We start from the raw sequence: 23703 nt of genomic DNA on the forward strand, positions 1-23703 counted from the left end.
CCTTCTAGAGAAGTAAATTAAAAAAAAAAAAAAAAAAGTATTTTAGTGATATGGCAATGATTTTTACAAAATTGGCTATGCCAAATCCTGAACGTATACTAAATTAGCTATTTCACTTGTTATTATGTAAGACAATTTAAGCTTTTAAAATTTATTGAAAATTTGAGACCGGCCCTAGTAGAATAAAAACAAGTCTTTTAATTATAGGACTTCAAATTTGTGGGACAGTGCAAAATTAGATATTATTTTTTTTTTATTCAACTTTTTTTCTTTCAAGAATTGTGGCAGCACTTGGCCTAAAAATAAAAAAAATATTGTCGTATCACTTGCACATTTGCAACAACTTTCCTTCATTTTTCCCCTATTATTTTGGGAGGGTCAAAATGGTCAAATACTACTATTTGAAAAAATATGTAGTGTTTTACTATTATTTGAGAAATATTTAGTAATTTATCATTTTTTTAGAACTCGATTTTGTGAAACTCAAATTTAAAATGGAACTCAAGTTTCAAAAACTCGAGTACATAAAAGAAAAACACGATTCCCCACAGCACTCACACGGCCACACATTATTTACCTTAAATAAAAAAAAAAAAAACAAAAATCTTATCACACATTACATTAGTGTACTTTGCATGCCTTTCTAACTCTTTTTTATTGGAAAGGGAAATTATTCAAAGAGTCCTGTTAATGTATGCCCTTAAAGCATACATTAACAAATCCGTTTTTAGAAAAATTTTACCGAAAATTGAAAAAGCTGTCAAAACTTTTTCAATTCTTGATAAAAATTTTTCTAAAAATAGTATACTATTGTATGCCTTTAGGGCACTTATTAGTAAAATCCTTATTCAAATAAAGCTGACAGTGGTGCTGGACATGGAGCAGAGGGATGACATCACAAAGTTAGTCAATGTTGGTTTGCACTCTTTTGTCTAAGGTATTGGAAAGGGAAATTATTAAATAAAGCTAGCAATGGTGCTGGACATGGTATAGAGAGATAACATCACAAAGTCAGTCAATGTTGGTTTGCATGCTAATAAAACTATGTAAACATGAAATTTTAAGTTTGTGGAGCTTTATGTACAAGGAACTCAAGTTTATGAAATTAACTCGAGTACCAAGTTCCATTTTTTTTTTTATAGAACTCAAGTTCTAGAAACTTGAGTAACGTGCCAAACTCAAGTTTGTACCCGAGTTCCAAAGTGGTAAAACACTACATATTTTGTCAAATAATGGTATGTGGCCATTTTGGCCATTATAGAAGCAATTAGATTTTTAAAAAATAAATAAATAATTGCGTCTGTATTAGAATTCTTTTAAATTTGTTTTAATTTTTTTTTTCAATAAGTCTTTAATAGTGGGATAATGATAGCCACTCGACAAAATTTATCCTATATTAGTGATACCAATTAGACTTTGTTTATCATACATCTAGAATTTTGGACTTGACTTTTAACAAATAATCACTTGTAAAGAATTAAGGGAAGATTTGGGTCATTCTTACATTTTTGACCCTTTTTGAAAAACATTCCCAACAATGATATCATAGAAGTCCGTCGGACATGCCACATTCTTCATTACTTTGCATTGATCTTTCCTAACCTAATCCTCAACTTCATCTACACGTAGACAACCAATAAAATGCTATTCACTCAAATGCCTACATACAAAAATGTATAAATTTTGATCTTGATTCTTCTTTATCATAATATTTATACTAGATATAATAATAGAAACATTGTTATAAATTTTACAAAACTTTTATTGCACCATTTCATCAACATTATTTCAGATCTTTTATTTATTTATTTATTTATCAAATTTCATTTTGTTTAATATTTCATCTCCTTTAATCATGACCTTCTTAACTAGTTTGACCTTTTCATCGATCTCATCAAACTATTGTTTTCTTTTATTTGGTTCAAAAATACCCTCATTAATAAAGGGTAACTTCATTTAGAAATAAGGTCATAAATGTCAAATAAAAAATTTCATTTTGAATCAAAAAGAGAATTACAAAAATTTAGGATTTTTTTTCCCTATTCGTTTGTTGATACCCATTTTTGCGACACATTTTGTACAAGCCCGATTCAAATTAGCCCGACTTCCTTGTGAGCTCAATTTATGTATTATATTATATTTTATCCTTATAAGCAGGGCCTAAGCCCATGCGACTTATTGGGGAAATTGAGAAAGTGTGATTTGGAGGGTATGGGTTGGTTCCTTTCGGACCTTTTGCATGAGCCCAACCCATGCGTGCTACCAAGTGGGCAAGGGACATTGGTAGCACCTCAGGCTCATGGAGGAGGTCTTGTATCCAAAATTTCCACCCTAAAACAGCTTTTATGCTCTGTGTGACTGTGGCCCAAAGTTTCTGCCCAAACCATTTTTTTCCTTTAAACATAGTTTGCTCCCATTGGCCAACTCCATATGCTAGCCCTCACTTAGGTGACCCTCCCAAAAGTCTGAAATTTCTAACCAAAGGCAACCAATTAAAGAAAACCCACTTTATTTCCAAAATCATGCTAAAAGCATACCAAACTCTTCCCTAAACAAAAGCAACCTAAGCCAAAACATCAAAATAGTATCATAGGGGATAAAAGCCTCTTCCACTACTCAAAAACCAATCACTTAGAGCACCCCAAGTTCAATACAAAAGGCAGAGCACCCCAAGTTCAATACAAAAGGCCCCAATCAGATTCAAAATAGAGGAGCCACTTTCTACCTAGAGCCCTGAAACTTCAAAGCAAAAAACTCATTTAGCTATTCAACAATCTTACAATTCTGAAGTTTGGGGGTGGAAATATGGGTATAGGGGAATCTTTCCTCTCTTCCTCATGATCTCCCTCAATTTCCTCTTCTGTGTGACTGTGGGTCGAAGTTTCAGACCTGTTAAACCACGTTTTCCCTATAGAGCTGAAACTTGAGAGCAAGAACCCACTGAGCCAAGAGACATTCTCACAATTCTGAACCTTAGGGGTGGAAATATGGGTGCAGGGGAACCTTCCCTTTCTTCCTCATGACCTTTCTCATTTTCTTTTTCTGCGTGACTGTGGGTCGAAGTTTCAGACCTGTTATATTTTTATGCTTTTTCTACACTTTCATTATTAGCATTTTGATTTTCTTTTGTCAAAGCACCATTAGCCTTTTGTTCATTATACATTTGGAATTTTAGGCTTGATTCTACACAAATAAACACTTCTAAAGAACCCAAGGGGAGATTTGGGCCATTCTCGCATTTTCGGCCCTTGTCGCAAAAACATCCCCGATAACGTTCAAAAAAGAAATTATATTTACTGCTTATCTCTAAAGTTTATCCTTTTTATTTGTTTGAAAAATAAATAAATAATTTGTAAATTATATTAGGTGTAAATTATTAACTTTTACAAATAAATAAATAAATAAAAAAAATAGAAGAGCATTTGAACACATGCGCGAGCGTGTGCTCAGAGGATTATATATATATATATATATATATATTATTTTCTTGAGTATATATTTTATATAATCCAAGATATAAATTATTTTATCCAGTCATGTGTAATTATCTTTTAAATTGTATTAATCACAATCAATATCCTTCAAACAATTTTTTTTTTAGATATAATAGGATTTGAAATTTATAGTGATCGCTCCATAATAAGTGTTTTTTATTAGTACTCCAAAATACATTTGTGTGTGTGTGTAGATTAGATGTATCTAGACCTTTTATTCAATGATAAGAGACTTTATTGAAACCTCTTATTTGATGATAAAAAACCTAATCTACCAAGTTAACAAAAACCCACATTTTAAAACATTTTAAATCAATATTTTAATTAAATAAGTTAAATATTACCGATTAAAATATAATAGGAGTTTTAGAAAACATAAAAGAATACAAATTAATAAATTTTGTGGAGAAACCACTTATTACCAACAATATGTGGAGAAACCTCTTAGCCCAAGCTTTGTATCAGATTGTGGTCATCCTAACCTTAAAATTCAAAGGACAATTAATATTCAATGTGTGTAAGAAGGTGAGGGATACCTTGATCTTCAATACTTTCGTCCTTTGCCAAGTCTTCAATCAACTTAATGGAAGAAAGCTTATGGAGGAGAACATCTGCAAAGGGATCCATAGCAACAAGTTGTTTTTGAGTATCATTGCCATAACCATAGTCCTTTAGGTGGTCATGGTAGAATATTTGAAGTGGATTGAAGATACAGAAAGTTTAAATTGGTGGCAATGGGCTACATGTATTGGAATGGCAATAGTGTCTTGGCTAGTTGGTTGGATTGTCAAGAGGATACCTGTTCCACAAAAGCCATTTCTTAGCTACCTAAAAAATTAAAGAGATATGAGGACTTCCCCTAACATAGTTCGTTTGGATTGAAGAAAAGTCTGTGGTTGAACTCACTTTTACTATTTCAACATCAAGCTGAAGCCCATAGTTGGGCTCATTGTACTTTCCATTGTACTATTGTTCTATACTTTGATAGGTTATCATGTTGTTCATTCAATTATGTAACATATTCTTGGATTTAACATAGTATTAGAGTTAGGTTTTTGTCTGGTTCTTAAAAGATTGCTAACTTGTTCGTGCACCTCACCACAACACTATCTTATGTGACATATTCCAATCACTATGATGCTTTCTTTTGCCAATGTTTTTCAGCTAGAGGTGTCATTCTCCTATGGTCTTTGTTGTTGCCATCCTTAGGTCACACCAATCGCCACTACTGGTAGCAACGTTTTCACATATGCCATCTTCTAGATACCAATCTTCTATTGATGTCTCAAATGACATTGCGTGTAGCCATCCTCTAGTCATAATACACATAATCAAGTCATTGACCTACTTAATAGTAATGTGATATGTTTAAATAATTAATAAATCATGTGATTTAATACACGTAGATAGTCTTATTAATTGCCATGTAATGGATTGAAAAAATTCCTTCAAATTGTAAATGATGGAGAAAAAGTAGTAAGTAAACAATCACATTCGACAATATCAAAGTTTTTGAAAAAACATGGATGTAAAATAATTGGTCTCCAAAGTAGCGGTTCTTGCCAGATTATGATATGGGCTAAAGCTATATCCATTAGTGATTCTAAAAACAGATTGCTCACTCCTTGAATTTTGTCATCTGGCAGTTCTGCAGTAATGAAAAAGGCCGATGAGATAGAAGCATTTTTTTGCCAGCCGTATGCATCCTTCATTTACCATGAGTTTGAAGCAAAGTACCGAGCAAATCCGACTCAAAGCGAGGTGGGTTGACAACAAAAGGCAAGAGCAATCTCTACACGACCTAGTCAAACAATTAGCTCTCAAGAAATGCTAGTCTTCACTTTGCTTCCAAAACTATATTGTGAATGCAATTATGTTAAGAATAATAAACAACATACATTGCATGTTCAGCAACTTGTGTTATTTATGTGAGGAGTTACATATGAAGAAATCAACCCATGAACAGGTTGCAACCTAGCATCATTATCCTGAACTCAATTATCAATTTAGTTGAGTTAGACCAATAGATCAACTAAATAAATATATTCTCAAGTTTATTCTTCTTAATATTCATAGTATCCACTAGCACAGAACCACTCTATGTGCCATAACTAGTCTTAACTTAATTGATCAGACAGACAATGGTTTAGTATAGGCTTCATCAAAAGTGCATGGCCTAGCTATAATTGCAGTGCCTCTAAAAGTATATTATAAGCTGCACACCCAATAATAGTTAAAATTAGCTATACAAAACCATCACCTCTCCGTTGCTTTTAACAGTTACCTATCTGCTGTCAACAAAGAGCCATTCCAAAGCCTAATCTCTCTGCCTTTAGGCTCCGCTTAACGTATCTAATAAATCCTAGAAGCAACATTACTTCTCCGTTGTGACATATCTCACATGCCAATTATGACCAATTCCATTACTGCTTTCTCTATTATGCCAAACCTAACACACAAAAATACTGCTAAAGTCCAAACAGAAATACGTGTTCCTGTTCATTTTCTATGAAAAAAAAATGCCAAAGGCCCCAGCATGAGAGTAAACACAGTCTGACAATTGTAATATCATACATCCATATATCTTTCTATAACAAATACACTAGTATGTAACCGAATTTGTCAATTGCAGTGGTATAAAAAAACACTAGTATGCAATCATTGGTCTGGTACGAGTTTCTCACTCTCTCTATCTATGTTCTGTTGTCATCTTTAACTGTATTGTTTTTAGACTAAGAAGAAGACTGAGAGTAAAGTAGTTTTTTCACTTTTTTGGACATAACACACTACAATGCCTGTTTGGTCATGTTGAATTGGGCTCGTGTGTGGCTTGAATTGCCACAAGCCCAAGTCAAGTCTAAATTCACTTTGCTTTGACCGAATCCTATTTGTAATAGGAAACCTTATTTAGCCGACCTTAATATATATATATATATATATATATTATATTTCAACTGTAGCCGTGTGCTATGAGATTAGAGAGAAATTGCAATTAATCTAGTGAGCAGCCGCATGAGAGAAAATAGAGAAAAGAGAGGCAGCCAGCTTCTATTCTTATTTTTCTGTGAGAGAGTGCTAGGGTGTAATTGAGATTTGGGTTTCTTGAGAGTGTTCTTGTGCACTATTGTATTTTCCCTAATAATAGTGAAATCCTTGCAACTCCGTGGACGTAGGCGAATTGCCGAACCACGTAAATATTGTCTTGTGCGTGTGATTGTTTTCTTTGGCGTGTGTTTTCTCTATTTGTTTTGTTTCTCACAGGTTGGGATTTGGTTAAATTCCCTACAACTGGTATCAGAGCCTAGGGTTAGGTTTGAGTGGGAGCAATGGCAGAGGAAGTAGGAAAGGCGTTTGGAATAGAAAAGTTCGATGGCACAGACTTTGGATTTTGGAGGATGCAAATCGAGGATTACCTTTATGGGAGGAAGTTGCATCTACCGCTTCTAGGGGAAAAACCTGAGGCTATGAAGGCTGAGGAATGGGCTCTTCTTGACAGACAGGTATTGGGAGTTATTAGGTTAACTTTGTCTAGGTCTGTTGCACACAATGTTGTAAAGGAGAAGACCACAGCAGATCTGATGAAGGCTTTGTTTGGTATGTATGAAAAGCCGTCAGCAAATAATAAGGTGCACTTGATGAAGAAACTGTTCAATCTGAAGATGGCAGAGAATGCATTAGTAGCACAACATCTAAATGAATTTAACACTATTACAAATCAATTGTCGTCTGTAGAAATTGATTTTGATGATGAGATCCGTGCACTGATCGTTTTGGCTTCTTTGCCAAACAGTTGGGAGGCAATGAGGATGGCAGGAAGTAATTATACAGGAAAGGAAAAACTCAAGTACAATGATATACGAGATTTAATTCTGGCTGAGGAGATTCGCAGAAGAGATGCAGGTCTGGTTCTGCCCTAAACCTTGAGACAAGAGGCAGAGGTAATAACAGAAATTCAAATCGGGGCAGATCAAAATCCAGAAATTCTAATCGGAACAGAAGTAAATCTAGATCAGGCCAACAAGTACAATACTGGAATTGTGGGAAAACAGGTCACTTTAGGAACCAATGCAAAAGTCCTAAGAAGAAGAATGAAGATGATTCTGCTAATGCTGTAACAGAAGAGGTACAGGATGCATTACTTCTTGCAGTAGACAGTCCACTTGATGATTGGGTTTTGGACTCAGGAGCTTCGTTTCATACCACTCCACACCGAGAAATCATACAGAACTATGCTGCAGGTGATTTTGGTAAGGTGTATTTGGCTGATGGTTCAGCCTTGGATGTTGTGGGTATGGGAGATGTCCGGATATTGTTGCCCAATGGGTCTGTTTGGTTACCGGAGAAGGTTCGACATATTCCTGACCTAAGGAGGAATCTGATTTCTGTTGGACAACTTGACGATGAAGGGCATGCAATACTATTTGTTGGTGGTACTTGGAAGGTTACAAAGGGAGCTAGGGTATTGGCTCGTGAAAAGAAAACTGGTACTCTGTACATGACCTCAAGTCCAAGAGACACAATTGCAGTTGCTGATGCAAGTACTGATATAAGCCTATGGCACCGCAAACTTGGTCACATGAGTGAGAAAGGGATGAAGATGCTGCTGTCAAAAGGAAAACTACCAGAATTGAAGTCCATTGATTTTGACATGTGTGAAAGTTGCATCTTAGGAAAGCAGAAAAAAGTGAGCTTCTTGAAAACTGGCAGGACACCGAAGGCTGAAAAATTGGAGTTAGTACACACTGATTTGTGGGGGCCTTCTCCGGTTGCATCCCTTGGAGGTTCAAGGTACTACATCACTTTCATTAATGACTCAAACAGAAAGGTATGGGTTTATTTTCTGAAAAATAAATCTGATGTATTTGAAACTTTTAAGAAGTGGAAGGCCATGGTTAAGACAGAAATAGGTTTGAAAGTAAAATGTTTGAGGTCAGATAATGGGGGAGAGTACATAGATGGAGGGTTCAGTGAGTATTGTGCTGCACAGGGAATTAGGATGGAGAAGACCATTCCTGGGACACCACAGCAGAATGGTGTGGCTGAGCGCATGAACAAAACTCTCAATGAGCGTGCTAGAAATATGAGGTTGCATGCTGGACTACCAAAAACTTTTTGGGCTGATGCTGTTAGCACTGCAGCTTACCTGATAAACCGAGGACCTTCAGTTCCCATGGAGTTCAGACTTCCTGAGGAGGTTTGGAGCGGTAAAGAGGTAAAGTTTTCACACTTAAAAGTTTTTTATTGTGTTTCTTATGTTCATATTGATTCTGATGCTCGTAGTAAACTTGATGCAAAGTCTAAAATATGTTTTTTCATTGGCTATAGTGATGAGAAATTTGGCTATAGGTTTTGGGATGAACAAAACAGGAAAATCATCAGAAGTAGAAATGTGATACTTAATGAACAGGTTATGTATAAGGACAGGTCAACTGTAGTGTCAGATGTTACAGAGATAGATCAGAAGAAATCTGAGTTTGTCAACTTAGATGAATTGACTGAAGGTACTATCCAAAAATGGGGTGAAGAAGATAAGGAGAATGTAAATTCACAGGTAGATCTGAGTACACCTGTAGCTGAAGTCCGCAGATCTTCCAGAAACATTAGACCTCCACAGCGTTATTCACCCACTCTAAATTATCTCCTGTTGACTGATGGTGGTGAGTCAGAGTGTTATGATGAAGCCTTGCAAGAAGAGAACTCAAGCAAGTGGGAGTTAGCCATGAAAGATGAGATGGATTCCTTGTTGGGGAATCAGACATGGGAACTGACTGAATTGCAAATAGGAAAGAAGGTTTTGCACAACAAGTGGGTATACAGAATAAAGAATGAGCATGATTGTAGTAAACGTTACAAGGCCAGATTAGTTGTTAAATGGTTCCAGCAGAAGGAAGGCATTGACTACACAGAGATATTTTCTCCAGTTGTGAAGATGTCAACAATCAGACTGATACTGGGAATGGTGGCTGCAGAAAACTTACATCTTGAGCAGTTAGATGTGAAGACAACATTCCTTCATGGTGACTTGGAGGAAGACCTTTACATGATTCAACCAGAAGGGTTCATTGCTCAAGGACAAGAGAATTTAGTCTGCAAACTGAGAAAGAGCTTGTATGGCCTAAAACAAGCTCCTAGACAGTGGTACAAGAAATTTGACAGTTTTATGCATAGAATTGGGTTCAAGAGATGTGAAGCTGATCACTATTACTATGTTAAGTTTTTTGACAATTCTTACATCATATTACTGTTGTATGTGGATGATATGCTTATTGCAGGGTCTAGCATTGAGGAGATTAATAATCTGAAGAAGCAATTGTCCAAACAGTTTGTAATGAAGGATTTGGGAGCTGTAAAGCAAATGCTTGGTATGAGAATCATTAGAGACAAGGCTAATGGTACATTGAAGCTTTCGCAGTCGGTATGTGAAGAAAGTTCTTAGCAGGTTCAACATGAATGAAGCTAAACTAGTGAGCACACCCTTGGGTAGTCATTTCAAACTAAATAAAGAACAGTCACCGAAGACAGAAGAAGAAAGGGACCACATGAGGAAGGTGCCCTATGCCTCAGCTATTGGCAGCTTAATGTATGCTATGGTGTGTACAAGGCCAGACATTGCATATGCAGTGGGAGTTGTGAGCAGATTCATGAGTAGGCCTGGAAAGCAGCATTGGGAGGCAGTCAAGTGGATTCTGAGATATCTAAAAGGTTCATCAGATACATGTCTTTGCTTTACAGGTGCAAGTTTGAAACTGCAGGGTTTTGTAGATGCTGATTTTGCTGGTGATATTGATAGTAGAAAGAGTACTACTGGGTTTATTTTTACTCTGGGTGGTACAGCTATATCATGGGTTTCAAATCTGCAAAAGATTGTCACTTTGTCTACTACAGAAGCTGAGTATGTTGCAGCAACTGAAGCTAGAAAGGAGATGATTTGGTTACATGGTTTCTTAGATGAATTGGGTAAGAAGCAGGAGATGGGCATTCTACACAGTGATAGTCAGAGTGCAATCTTTCTTGCCAAAAATTCGGCTTTTCATTCAAAGTCGAAGCACATACAGACAAAATACCACTTTATCCGTTACCTTGTTGAAGATAAGCTGGTAATGCTTGAGAAGATTTGTGGATCTAAGAACCCGGCAGACATGTTGACTAAGGGTGTCACTATTGAGAAGTTGAAGTTGTGCGCAGCTTCAATTGGTCTTCTAGCTTGAGGACAGGAGGATGAGTTGCAGGGATGAGGGATTGTGTTATGGAGGATTGTGGTTGATGTTTGCAGCTTGTGAGCCCTTAAGGGCTAAGGTGGAGCTAATGGAGGAGTTTGCTAGTATAGCTTGATCAATTCAAGCCAAGGTGGAGATTTGTTGAATTGGTCCCGTGTGTGGCTTGAATTGCCACAAGCCCAAGCCAAGTCTAAATTCACTTTGCTTTGACCGAATCCTATTTGTAATGGGAAACCTTATTCAGCCGACCTTAATATATATATATATATATATATATATTATATTTCAATTGTAGCCGTGTGCTATGAGATTAGAGAGAAATTCCAATTAACCTAATGAGCAGCCGCATGAGAGAAAATAGAGAAAAGAGAGGCAGCCAGCTTCTATTCTTATTTTTCTGTGAGAGAGTGCTAGGGTGTAATTGGGATTTGGGTTTCTTGAGAGTGTTCTTGTGCACTATTGTATTTTCCCTAATAATAGTGAAATCCCTGCAACTCTGTGGACGTAGGCAAATTGCCGAACCACGTAAATATTGTCTTGTGCGTGTGATTGTTTTCTTTGGCGTGTGTTTTCTCTATTTGTTTTGTTTCTCACAGGTTGGGATTTTGGTTAAATTCCCTACAGGTCATCCTACTCAAACTCAAATTTTCACATTTCAAACAACATTACACACATTTTCACACACTTTTTCACCCACACGTATTTCAAAAAATTCTAAAAAGTTCTAAACAACAATTCTCAAACTTACTCACCAAACAAAAATATTTGTACTTTTAAGTTTGAAAAGGCAAGACACCACCACCAATGACACTTCATTGCACAACACAACAACACTTAATGGTTTCCAGACAAGCAACAATCTAATTCAAACCAAAAATTAAATAATGAAAAACCTAAAGCAACCACAAATTGTTTCGTACTTCAGCCTAGTTAACACTTATATTAAATTTATTATAATATGATAAAAGTAATTTTTTAAATTATTTGTTTAATTTTTTTTTGAGAAAAATTATTTGTTTAATAAATAGTAGTGGCTTGGATAATTAAATTAAATTATTGTTTTTAGACTTGTAAGCTTCGTAACAAGACGGACAACGAGTTTTTGAGTAAGTGATTTCTAAAGAATTTAGTTCAAAATCAATTATAAATGATTTTAATACCATGAAAGATGACACATCTTTATTAAGTTATGGTTAATTTGTCAAATAAAGAATGTTTTCAATCATTATTTTTGTTAATACTTAAGAATTTTATTGTGTTTACCTTACCCTCTTGAATAAATTTCTGGCTCCGCCACTGTCTCACATGCTAACTATGACCAATTCCATTACTGCTTTCTCTATTATGCCAAACCTAACACACAAAAATACTGCTAAAGTCCAAACAGAAATACGTGTTCCTGTTAATTTTCTATAAAAAATAAAAAAAATAAAAAAATAAATGCCAAAGGCCACAGCATGAGAGTAAACAGAGTCTGACAATTGTAATATCATACATCCATGTATCTTTCTATAACAAATACACTAGTATGTAACCGAATTTGTCAATTGTAGTGGTATATGAAAAAAAATTATATTTTATTTTAATTTATTATTTTTGTCAAATCCTGTAAAACTACTCCTTAAGTCATAGGATTAGCTAAAATTCATGATAAAATTATATTAGTAAGATATAACAACACTTGATTTTTTTTTTTTTTTTTTTTTGCATGTGTTAATTCTTCAACATTATTTTTTTGTAAGAATTTTGGTGGTGCCTGAACTTGTTTGCATTTTTTTTAGAGAAGTAAAATTTTTGAAGAAGTCTTTTAATTATTAGAAAATGAAATTCCTTCTAGAGAAGTAAATTAAAAAAAAAAGGTATTTTAGTGATATGGCAATGATTTTTACAAAATTGACTATGCCAAATCCTGAACGTATACTAAATTAGCTATGTCACTTGTTATTATGTGAGACAATAAGCTTTTAAAATTTATTAAAATTTTTTTTTGAGAATCAAATTTATTAAAATTTTGAAACCGGCCCTAGTAGAATAAAAACAAGTCTTTTAATTATAGGACTTCAAATTTGTGGGACGGTGCAAAATTAGATATTATATTATTTTTTTATTCAACTTTTTTCTTTCAAGAATTGTGGCAGCACTTGGACTAAAAAAAATAAAAATAAAAATAAAACTATTTGTAACAACTTTGTTCATTTTTACCCTATTATTCTGGGAGGGCCAAAATGGCCAAATACCACTATTTGGAAAAATATGTAGTGTTTTACTATTGTTTGATAAATATTTAGCAATCTACTACTTTTTTAGATCTCGATTTTGTGAAATTCTAGTTTAAAATGGAACTCGAGTTTCAAAAACTCGAGTACCATGTAAGAAAAACATGAATTCCCACAGCACTCACACGACTACACATTATTTACCTTCAAAAAAAAAAAAAAAGGAACTCGAGTTTATGAAACTCGAGTTCTAGGTGCCATTTTTTATAGAAATCGAGTTCCAGAAACTCAAGTAACGTGCCAAACTCAAGTTTGTAAACTCAAGTTCCGAAAGAGTGGTAGATTGTAAAATATTTCTCAAATAGTGGTAAAACACTATATATTTTGCCAAATAGTGATATGTGGCCATTTTGGCCATTCTAGGAGCACTTGGATTTAAAAATAAAAAATAAAAAATTGCATCTACAATTTAAACTTCATTTAATTTTTTTTTTTGATTTTTTTTTTCAATAAGTCTTTAATAGTAGGATAATGATATCCACAAAGGTAGTTATACCATTCACCAAAATTTATGCTATATTAGTGAAACCAATTAGACTTTGTTCACCATACATCTAGAATTTTGGACTTGACTTTTAACAAATAATCACTTATAAAGACTTAAGGGGAGATTTGGGCCTTTCCTACATTTTTGGTCCTTGTTGCAGAACGTTCCCAAAATTATTACTAGAAGGTAAAGGTGGGCCTCGAAGAATCGAAGAATTGCAGATAGATGTACAAAAAGAAATTAATTGTGTAAACCGAAAACTCAACATTGCTCTTACAAGAATTACAAACCCTTATGGACACCCTAATATTCTCGCCGAATTTATAGCCGGACAATTAAAGAATAGGGTTTCATTTCGAAAAGCAATGAAAAAGGCTATTGAATTAACTGAACAAGCAGGTACAAAAGGAATTCAAGTACAAATTGCAGGACGTATCGACGGAAAAGAGATTGCGCGTGTCGAATGGATCAGAGAGGGCAGAGTTCCTCTACAAACCATTCGAGCTAAAATTGATTATTGTTCCTATGCAGTTGGAACTATCTATGGGGTATTAGGCATCAAAATTTGGATATTTGTAGACGAGGAAGCCTAAGCCTTTACTTGAGTACCATGTAAGAAAAACATGATTCCCCACAGCACTCACACGGCTACACATTATTTACCTTCAAAAAAAAAAAAAAAAAGAAGTGTTTTACTATTGTTTGATAAATATTTAGCAATCTACTATTTTTTTAGATCTCGATTTTGTGAAATTCTAGTTTAAAATGGAACTCGAGTTTCAAAAACTCGAGTACCATGTAAGAAAAACATGAATTCCCACAGCACTCACACGACTACACATTATTTACCTTCAAAAAAAAAAAAGAAAGGAACTCGAGTTTATGAAACTCGAGTTCTAGGTGCCATTTTTTATAGAAATCGAGTTCCAGAAACTCAAGTAACGTGCCAAACTCAAGTTTGTAAACTCGAGTTCCGAAAGAGTGGTAGATTGTAAAATATTTCTCAAATAGTGGTAAAACACTATATATTTTGCCAAATAGTGATATGTGGCCATTTTGGCCATTCTAGGAGCACTTGGATTTAAAAATAAAAAATAAAAAATTGCATCTACAATTTAAACTTCATTTAATTTTTTTTTTTTTTGATTTTTTTTTTCAATAAGTCTTTAATAGTAGGATAATGATATCCACAAAGGTAGTTATACCATTCGACAAAATTTATGCTATATTAGTGAAACCAATTAGACTTTGTTCATCATACATCTAGAATTTTGGACTTGACTTTTAACAAATAATCACTTATAAAGACTTAAGGGGAGATTTGGGCCTTTCCTACATTTTTGGTCCTTGTTGCAGAACGTTCCCAAAATTATTACTAGAAGGTAAAGGTGGGCCTCGAAGAATCGAAGAATTGCAGATAGATGTACAAAAAGAAATTAATTGTGTAAACCGAAAACTCAACATTGCTCTTACAAGAATTACAAACCCTTATGGACACCCTAATATTCTCGCCGAATTTATAGCCGGACAATTAAAGAATAGGGTTTCATTTCGAAAAGCAATGAAAAAGGCTATTGAATTAACTGAACAAGCAGGTACAAAAGGAATTCAAGTACCAATTGCAGGACGTATCGACGGAAAAGAGATTGCGCGTGTCGAATGGATCAGAGAGGGCAGAGTTCCTCTACAAACCATTCGAGCTAAAATTGATTATTGTTCCTATGCAGTTGGAACTATCTATGGGGTATTAGGCATCAAAATTTGGATATTTGTAGACGAGGAAGCCTAAGCCTTTACTTGAGTACCATGTAAGAAAAACATGATTCCCCACAGCACTCACACGGCTACACATTATTTACCTTCAAAAAAAAAAAAAAAAAAGAAGTGTTTTACTATTGTTTGATAAATATTTAGCAATCTACTATTTTTTTAGTTCTCGATTTTGTGAAATTCTAGTTTAAAATGGAACTCGAGTTTCAAAAACTCGAGTACCATGTAAGAAAAACATGAATTCCCACAGCACTCACACGACTACACATTATTTACCTTCAAAAAAAAAAAAAAAGGAACTCGAGTCTATGAAACTCGAGTTCTAGGTGCCATTTTTTTATAGAAATCGAGTTCCAGAAACTCAAGTAACGTGCCAAACTCAAGTTTGTAAACTCGAGTTCCGAAAGAGTGGTAGATTGTAAAATATTTCTCAAATAGTGGTAAACACTATATATTTTGCCAAATAGTGATATGTGGCCATTTTGGCCATTCTAGGAGCACTTGGATTTAAAAATAAAAAATAAAAAATTGCATCTACAATTTAAACTTCATTTAATTTTTTTTTTTTTTGATTTTTTTTTTCAATAAGTCTTTAATAGTAGGATAATGATATCCACAAAGGTAGTTATACCATTCGACAAAATTTATGCTATATTAGTGAAACCAATTAGACTTTGTTCATCATACATCTAGAATTTTGGACTTGACTTTTAACAAATAATCACTTATAAAGACTTAAGGGGAGATTTGGGCCTTTCCTACATTTTTGGTCCTTGTTGCAGAACGTTCCCAAAATTATTACTAGAAGGTAAAGGTGGGCCTCGAAGAATCGAAGAATTGCAGATAGATGTACAAAAAGAAATTAATTGTGTAAACCGAAAACTCAACATTGCTCTTACAAGAATTACAAACCCTTATGGACACCCTAATATTCTCGCCGAATTTATAGCCGGACAATTAAAGAATAGGGTTTCATTTCGAAAAGCAATGAAAAAGGCTATTGAATTAACTGAACAAGCAGGTACAAAAGGAATTCAAGTACAAATTGCAGGACGTATCGACGGAAAAGAGATTGCGCGTGTCGAATGGATCAGAGAGGGCAGAGTTCCTCTACAAACCATTCGAGCTAAAATTGATTATTGTTCCTATGCAGTTGGAACTATCTATGGGGTATTAGGCATCAAAATTTGGATATTTGTAGACGAGGAAGCCTAAGCCTTTACTTGAGTACCATGTAAGAAAAACATGATTCCCCACAGCACTCACACGGCTACACATTATTTACCTTCAAAAAAAAAAAAAAAAAGAAGTGTTTTACTATTGTTTGATAAATATTTAGCAATCTACTATTTTTTTAGATCTCGATTTTGTGAAATTCTAGTTTAAAATGGAACTCGAGTTTCAAAAACTCGAGTACCATGTAAGAAAAACAAGAATTCCCACAGCACTCACACGACTACACATTATTTACCTTCAAAAAAAAAAAAAAAGGAACTCGAGTTTATGAAACTCGAGTTCTAGGTGCCATTTTTTATAGAAATCGAGTTCCAGAAACTCAAGTAACGTGCCAAACTCAAGTTTGTAAACTCGAGTTCCGAAAGTGTGGTAGATTGTAAAATATTTCTCAAATAGTGGTAAAACACTATATATTTTGCCAAATAGTGATATGTGGCCATTTTGGCCATTCTAGGAGCACTTGGATTTAAAAATAAAAAATAAAAAATTGCATCTACAATTTAAACTTCATTTAATTTTTTTTTTTTGATGTTTTTTTTTCAATAAGTCTTTAATAGTAGGATAATGATATCCACAAAGGTAGTTATACCATTCGACAAAATTTATGCTATATTAGTGAAACCAATTAGACTTTGTTCATCATACATCTAGAATTTTGGACTTGACTTTTAACAAATAATCACTTATAAAGACTTAAGGGGAGATTTGGGCCTTTCCTACATTTTTGGTCCTTGTTGCAGAACGTTCCCAAAATTATTACTAGAAGGTAAAGGTGGGCCTCGAAGAATCGAAGAATTGCAGATAGATGTACAAAAAGAAATTAATTGTGTAAACCGAAAACTCAACATTGCTCTTACAAGAATTACAAACCCTTATGGACACCCTAATATTCTCGCCGAATTTATAGCCGGACAATTAAAGAATAGGGTTTCATTTCGAAAAGCAATGAAAAAGGCTATTGAATTAACTGAACAAGCAGGTACAAAAGGAATTCAAGTACAAATTGCAGGACGTATCGACGGAAAAGAGATTGCGCGTGTCGAATGGATCAGAGAGGGCAGAGTTCCTCTACAAACCATTCGAGCTAAAATTGATTATTGTTCCTATGCAGTTGGAACTATCTATGGGGTATTAGGCATCAAAATTTGGATATTTGTAGACGAGGAAGCCTAAGCCTTTACTTGAGTACCATGTAAGAAAAACATGATTCCCCACAGCACTCACACGGCTACACATTATTTACCTTCAAAAAAAAAAAAAAAAAAGAAGTGTTTTACTATTGTTTGATAAATATTTAGCAATCTACTATTTTTTTAGTTCTCGATTTTGTGAAATTCTAGTTTAAAATGGAACTCGAGTTTCAAAAACTCGAGTACCATGTAAGAAAAACATGAATTCCCACAGCACTCACACGACTACACATTATTTACCTTCAAAAAAAAAAAAAAAGGAACTCGAGTCTATGAAACTCGAGTTCTAGGTGCCATTTTTTATAGAAATCGAGTTCCAGAAACTCAAGTAACGTGCCAAACTCAAGTTTGTAAACTCGAGTTCCGAAAGAGTGGTAGATTGTAAAATATTTCTCAAATAGTGGTAAACACTATATATTTTGCCAAATAGTGATATGTGGCCATTTTGGCCATTCTAGGAGCACTTGGATTTAAAAATAAAAAATAAAAAATTGCATCTACAATTTAAACTTCATTTAATTTTTTTTTTTTTGATTTTTTTTTCAATAAGTCTTTAATAGTAGGATAATGATATCCACAAAGGTAGTTATACCATTCGACAAAATTTATGCTATATTAGTGAAACCAATTAGACTTTGTTCATCATACATCTAGAATTTTGGACTTGACTTTTAACAAATAATCACTTATAAAGACTTAAGGGGAGATTTGGGCCTTTCCTACATTTTTGGTCCTTGTTGCAGAACGTTCCCAAAATTATTACTAGAAGGTAAAGGTGGGCCTCGAAGAATCGAAGAATTGCAGATAGATGTACAAAAAGAAATTAATTGTGTAAACCGAAAACTCAACATTGCTCTTACAAGAATTACAAACCCTTATGGACACCCTAATATTCTCGCCGAATTTATAGCCGGACAATTAAAGAATAGGGTTTCATTTCGAAAAGCAATGAAAAAGGCTATTGAATTAACTGAACAAGCAGGTACAAAAGGAATTCAAGTACAAATTGCAGGACGTATCGACGGAAAAGAGATTGCGCGTGTCGAATGGATCAGAGAGGGCAGAGTTCCTCTACAAACCATTCGAGCTAAAATTGATTATTGTTCCTATGCAGTTGGAACTATCTATGGGGTATTAGGCATCAAAATTTGGATATTTGTAGACGAGGAAGCCTAAGCCTTTACTTGAGTACCATGTAAGAAAAACATGATTCCCCACAGCACTCACACGGCTACACATTATTTACCTTCAAAAAAAAAAAAAAAAAAAGAAGTGTTTTACTATTGTTTGATAAATATTTAGCAATCTACTATTTTTTTAGATCTCGATTTTGTGAAATTCTAGTTTAAAATGGAACTCGAGTTTCAAAAACTCGAGTACCATGTAAGAAAAACATGAATTCCCACAGCACTCACACGACTACAAATTATTTACCTTCAAAAAAAAAAAAAAAGGAACTCGAGTTTATGAAACTCGAGTTCTAGGTGCCATTTTTTATAGAAATCGAGTTCCAGAAACTCAAGTAACGTGCCAAACTCAAGTTTGTAAACTCGAGTTCCGAAAGAGTGGTAGATTGTAAAATATTTCTCAAATAGTGGTAAACACTATATATTTTGCCAAATAGTGATATGTGGCCATTTTGGCCATTCTAGGAGCACTTGGATTTAAAAATAAAAAATAAAAAATTGCATCTACAATTTAAACTTCATTTAATTTTTTTTTTTGATTTTTTTTTTCAATAAGTCTTTAATAGTAGGATAATGATATCCACAAAGGTAGTTATACCATTCGACAAAATTTATGCTATATTAGTGAAACCAATTAGACTTTGTTCATCATACATCTAGAATTTTGGACTTGACTTTTAACAAATAATCACTTATAAAGACTTAAGGGGAGATTTGGGCCTTTCCTACATTTTTGGTCCTTGTTGCAGAACGTTCCCAAAATTATTACTAGAAGGTAAAGGTGGGCCTCGAAGAATCGAAGAATTGCAGATAGATGTACAAAAAGAAATTAATTGTGTAAACCGAAAACTCAACATTGCTCTTACAAGAATTACAAACCCTTATGGACACCCTAATATTCTCGCCGAATTTATAGCCGGACAATTAAAGAATAGGGTTTCATTTCGAAAAGCAATGAAAAAGGCTATTGAATTAACTGAACAAGCAGGTACAAAAGGAATTCAAGTACAAATTGCAGGACGTATCGACGGAAAAGAGATTGCGCGTGTCGAATGGATCAGAGAGGGCAGAGTTCCTCTACAAACCATTCGAGCTAAAATTGATTATTGTTCCTATGCAGTTGGAACTATCTATGGGGTATTAGGCATCAAAATTTGGATATTTGTAGACGAGGAAGCCTAAGCCTTTACTTGAGTACCATGTAAGAAAAACATGATTCCCCACAGCACTCACACGGCTACACATTATTTACCTTCAAAAAAAAAAAAAAAAGAAGTGTTTTACTATTGTTTGATAAATATTTAGCAATCTACTATTTTTTTAGATCTCGATTTTGTGAAATTCTAGTTTAAAATGGAACTCGAGTTTCAAAAACTCGAGTACCATGTAAGAAAAACTTGAATTCCCACAGCACTCACACGACTACCCATTATTTACCTTCAAAAAAAAAAAAAAAAGGAACTCGAGTTTATGAAACTCGAGTTCTAGGTGCCATTTTTTATAGAAATCGAGTTCCAGAAACTCAAGTAACGTGCCAAACTCAAGTTTGTAAACTCGAGTTCCGAAAGAGTGGTAGATTGTAAAATATTTCTCAAATAGTGGTAAAACACTATATATTTTGCCAAATAGTGATATGTGGCCATTTTGGCCATTCTAGGAGCACTTGGATTTAAAAATAAAAAATAAAAAATTGCATCTACAATTTAAACTTCATTTAATTTTTTTTTTTTGATTTTTTTTTTCAATAAGTCTTTAATAGTAGGATAATGATATCCACAAAGGTAGTTATACCATTCGACAAAATTTATGCTATATTAGTGAAACCAATTAGACTTTGTTCATCATACATCTAGAATTTTGGACTTGACTTTTAACAAATAATCACTTATAAAGACTTAAGGGGAGATTTGGGCCTTTCCTACATTTTTGGTCCTTGTTGCAGAACGTTCCCAACAATGATATCATAGAAGTTCGTTGGACATGCCACATTCTTCATTCCTGTGCACTGATCTTTCCTAAACTAATCCTCAACTTCATCCACATGTAGACAACCAACAAAATGCTATTCACTCAAATTCCTACGTACAAAAATGTATAAATTTTGATCTTGAATCGTCTTTATCATATTATTTATACTAGCTAAATATAATAATAGAATCTTCTAAAAAAAAGATATAATAATAGAAGCATTGTTATAAATTTTACAAAACTTTTATTGCACCATGTCATCAACATTATTTCAGATCTTTTATTTATTTATTTATCAAATTTCATTTTGTTTAATTTTTCATCTCCTTCAATCATTACCTTCATAACTAGTTTGACCTTTTCATCGATCTCATCAAACTATCGTTTTCTTAAATTTCATTTTTATGCATTTTCAATTTTTTTTCTTTATATATATATATATATATATATATTTTAGTTTCAAATTATATCTTTCAATTAATAGGAACTATTGTATGAGTTTGGACATTGCTCTTTTATAAAGGAAGCTTACCTTTTGTTTTTAACACATTCTTAAGAATCTTAACCCTAGCATTTGTGGAAAATAGTCCAAATAGTAGAATAAAGGAAACTTAATTGCTTCTTCTTTTCTTTCTTTTTTTTTTTTTTTGGAGAGAGAATAAAGGAAACTTACTTAAGAGTAATTATTATTATTATTATTTTTCTCCTTCTTCTATCGAGAACATTTCTTAAGAGTTAAGGCTTCTCCAAGTCCAAGTAACATAAAAATAGACAAATAATTAAGGACAATGGAATAACTAATCATAAAGGGTTAGCTGCACTAACAAGACCTTAAAGATAAGGTTAATGGGTTGAACCTTGAACGTGTTTGGACTTTGGACTTTTGTCTGTTTGCCTGTTTCATATCAATTTCTGAGTTGCCCACAGAGATAGAGAGTTCACATATCAATTTTGAATTATGAGAATTTTGGTGGGGTTTCAAATTGTTATATTGTCTTCTCATTGACAACATTGTCAATTCCTTTGATTTCTTAGATATCATCCTTCTAGTGTTAAGACTTAGCTATCATCCTTTTTTGTCCAAATACACATTTGGTAACAGTATTTAAGTATTGTTGTTCAGTTTTCAATATTGTGAAAATATGTGTTTGAGTGTTATAAAAATATATGTTAGAAGTGTTATTGTTATTTAAATATTGAAAATTGTTGTTCCAAAAAAAAAAAAAAAAAAAAAGCATGTTTAGTAGTATCTGGGATGGAACCAAGATTTAAACCTAGGAGGCAAGCATAACTAGAAATTTTTTTTGCCAGTATTGATTTTAGCTGACCAAAAAATGCATACATATCATAATATCATATTTGTGGATGTATTCTAGTATTAATTTTTAGGAATTTATCCTATGAAACTATTCAAATTATTTCTTGACTTGCAAAGTCAAGAATCTTTAACCTGTATAAAAATTAATATATTTTTTTATTTTTCTTTCCGATATTTATTTCTTTAGTTTAAAATTTTAAATTAAAAAAAAAAACCCACAAGCCACAACAATATTATTAGGCAAAATTAAATACCAACAATTTGGTCCCTATTATTTTTAAATTGCAGTCAAATTGGTCCTTACCATAAACTCATTAACAGAAAATGCTTATGTGGCTAATGTAACAAATTGCACAATTGGCATATTTAAATCTTATATGGCTTATAAAATAATATTTAAAAAGCTACTTAGCATTTTAGCAAATAAAAGAAGCCACATAAAAGAAGAATCAAATTGATGATTTTCTAACATAAAAAATAAATTAATAAATAAAAACTCATTTTCCTGTTACTAGAAACCAAACCCAACCTAGAATGGTAGAATCTTAGAGCCTGTTTGGATTCAATATTTTGATAACTCAATTCTCAGTTTCCATAACTCATAACTCAAAAATGGTGGGACCCATAACAAAAAGGTTGTTTGGCCAAACGATAACTCTGTTTCCATAACTTTGTTTCCATCGCTCAATTCTCTGATTTTTGAGTTATGAGTTATGGAAACTGAAAACAACCAAAAGTTATTTTCAGTTTCCATAACTCATTACTTAATGACAATATTGTAATTAAATACACATAGGGGACCCACAGCCGCAACTTTTGACCACCTTTTGACTTTTTTTTTTTTTTTTTCACTTGTTCGGTCTTCAGTTCTGGTTTTTTTTTTTTTTTTTTTAATTTTTTTTTATTTTAGCTTCGGAGAGTTTGGGTACTGAAAAAAAAAAAAAGAAAAGAAAAAAAGAGAAAAAGCTGCACCGGTTAACAGGTATGGGGCCCACAAATAGTGTGAAAAATATTGAGTGATGGAAATTGGATGATGATGCCAAACGAGTGTGAAAAATTGAGTGATGAGTGATGAGTTATGAGTGATGATTGATGGAAATTGAGTGATGAAAAAACCTTGGCCAAACAGGCTCTTATATTTAATCCCCTTCCTATATCACCAAAATCACAAAAGACAGAACAAAACACAAATGACTATACCCATTACCGAAACAAAAATCAAAATTTCTATAAAAAAAGAATTCACTAACCCATTACCAAAAACACAAAACCCATTACCAAAAACACAAATAAAAAATTTCTATAAAATAAGATCTTGCCCCATGTATGGCAATGAGGACTACCTTGCTGTCTGACGTGGAGAGGATCTGCTTGCTGGAGAACTACCAGGAATCTCACTGGGTCTTTCACATATCTTCAATTCAAAAGAAAATAAGATTTTGTTTTTAATTAATTCTTTTCATTTTAGTGCAGGATTGTGTGGGTATTGCACGTAAAAGTATTATTGAGATTTTAACTCATTTCATTTTTTAATGCGATGTTGGCATGCCTATTTCTCTT

At 33.5% G+C, this 23703-nt stretch overlaps 1 protein-coding gene and 1 long non-coding RNA gene across 8 annotated transcripts in view; one reads left to right on the forward strand and one right to left on the reverse strand.

Annotated features, from left to right (window-relative positions):
- LOC126724949 (putative F-box protein At3g23970) overlaps positions 1–23703 on the forward strand; it is a 172839-nt gene that overhangs the window by 21755 nt on the left and 127381 nt on the right. The window lies entirely within an intron of this gene.
- Positions 1–23703, reverse strand: part of LOC126724959 (uncharacterized) — a 55880-nt gene that overhangs the window by 20958 nt on the left and 11219 nt on the right. The window lies entirely within an intron of this gene.

The sequence above is a fragment of the Quercus robur genome, chromosome 5 (genome assembly GCF_932294415.1).
Source record: "Quercus robur chromosome 5, dhQueRobu3.1, whole genome shotgun sequence".
Taxonomy (NCBI): Eukaryota; Viridiplantae; Streptophyta; class Magnoliopsida; order Fagales; family Fagaceae; genus Quercus; species Quercus robur.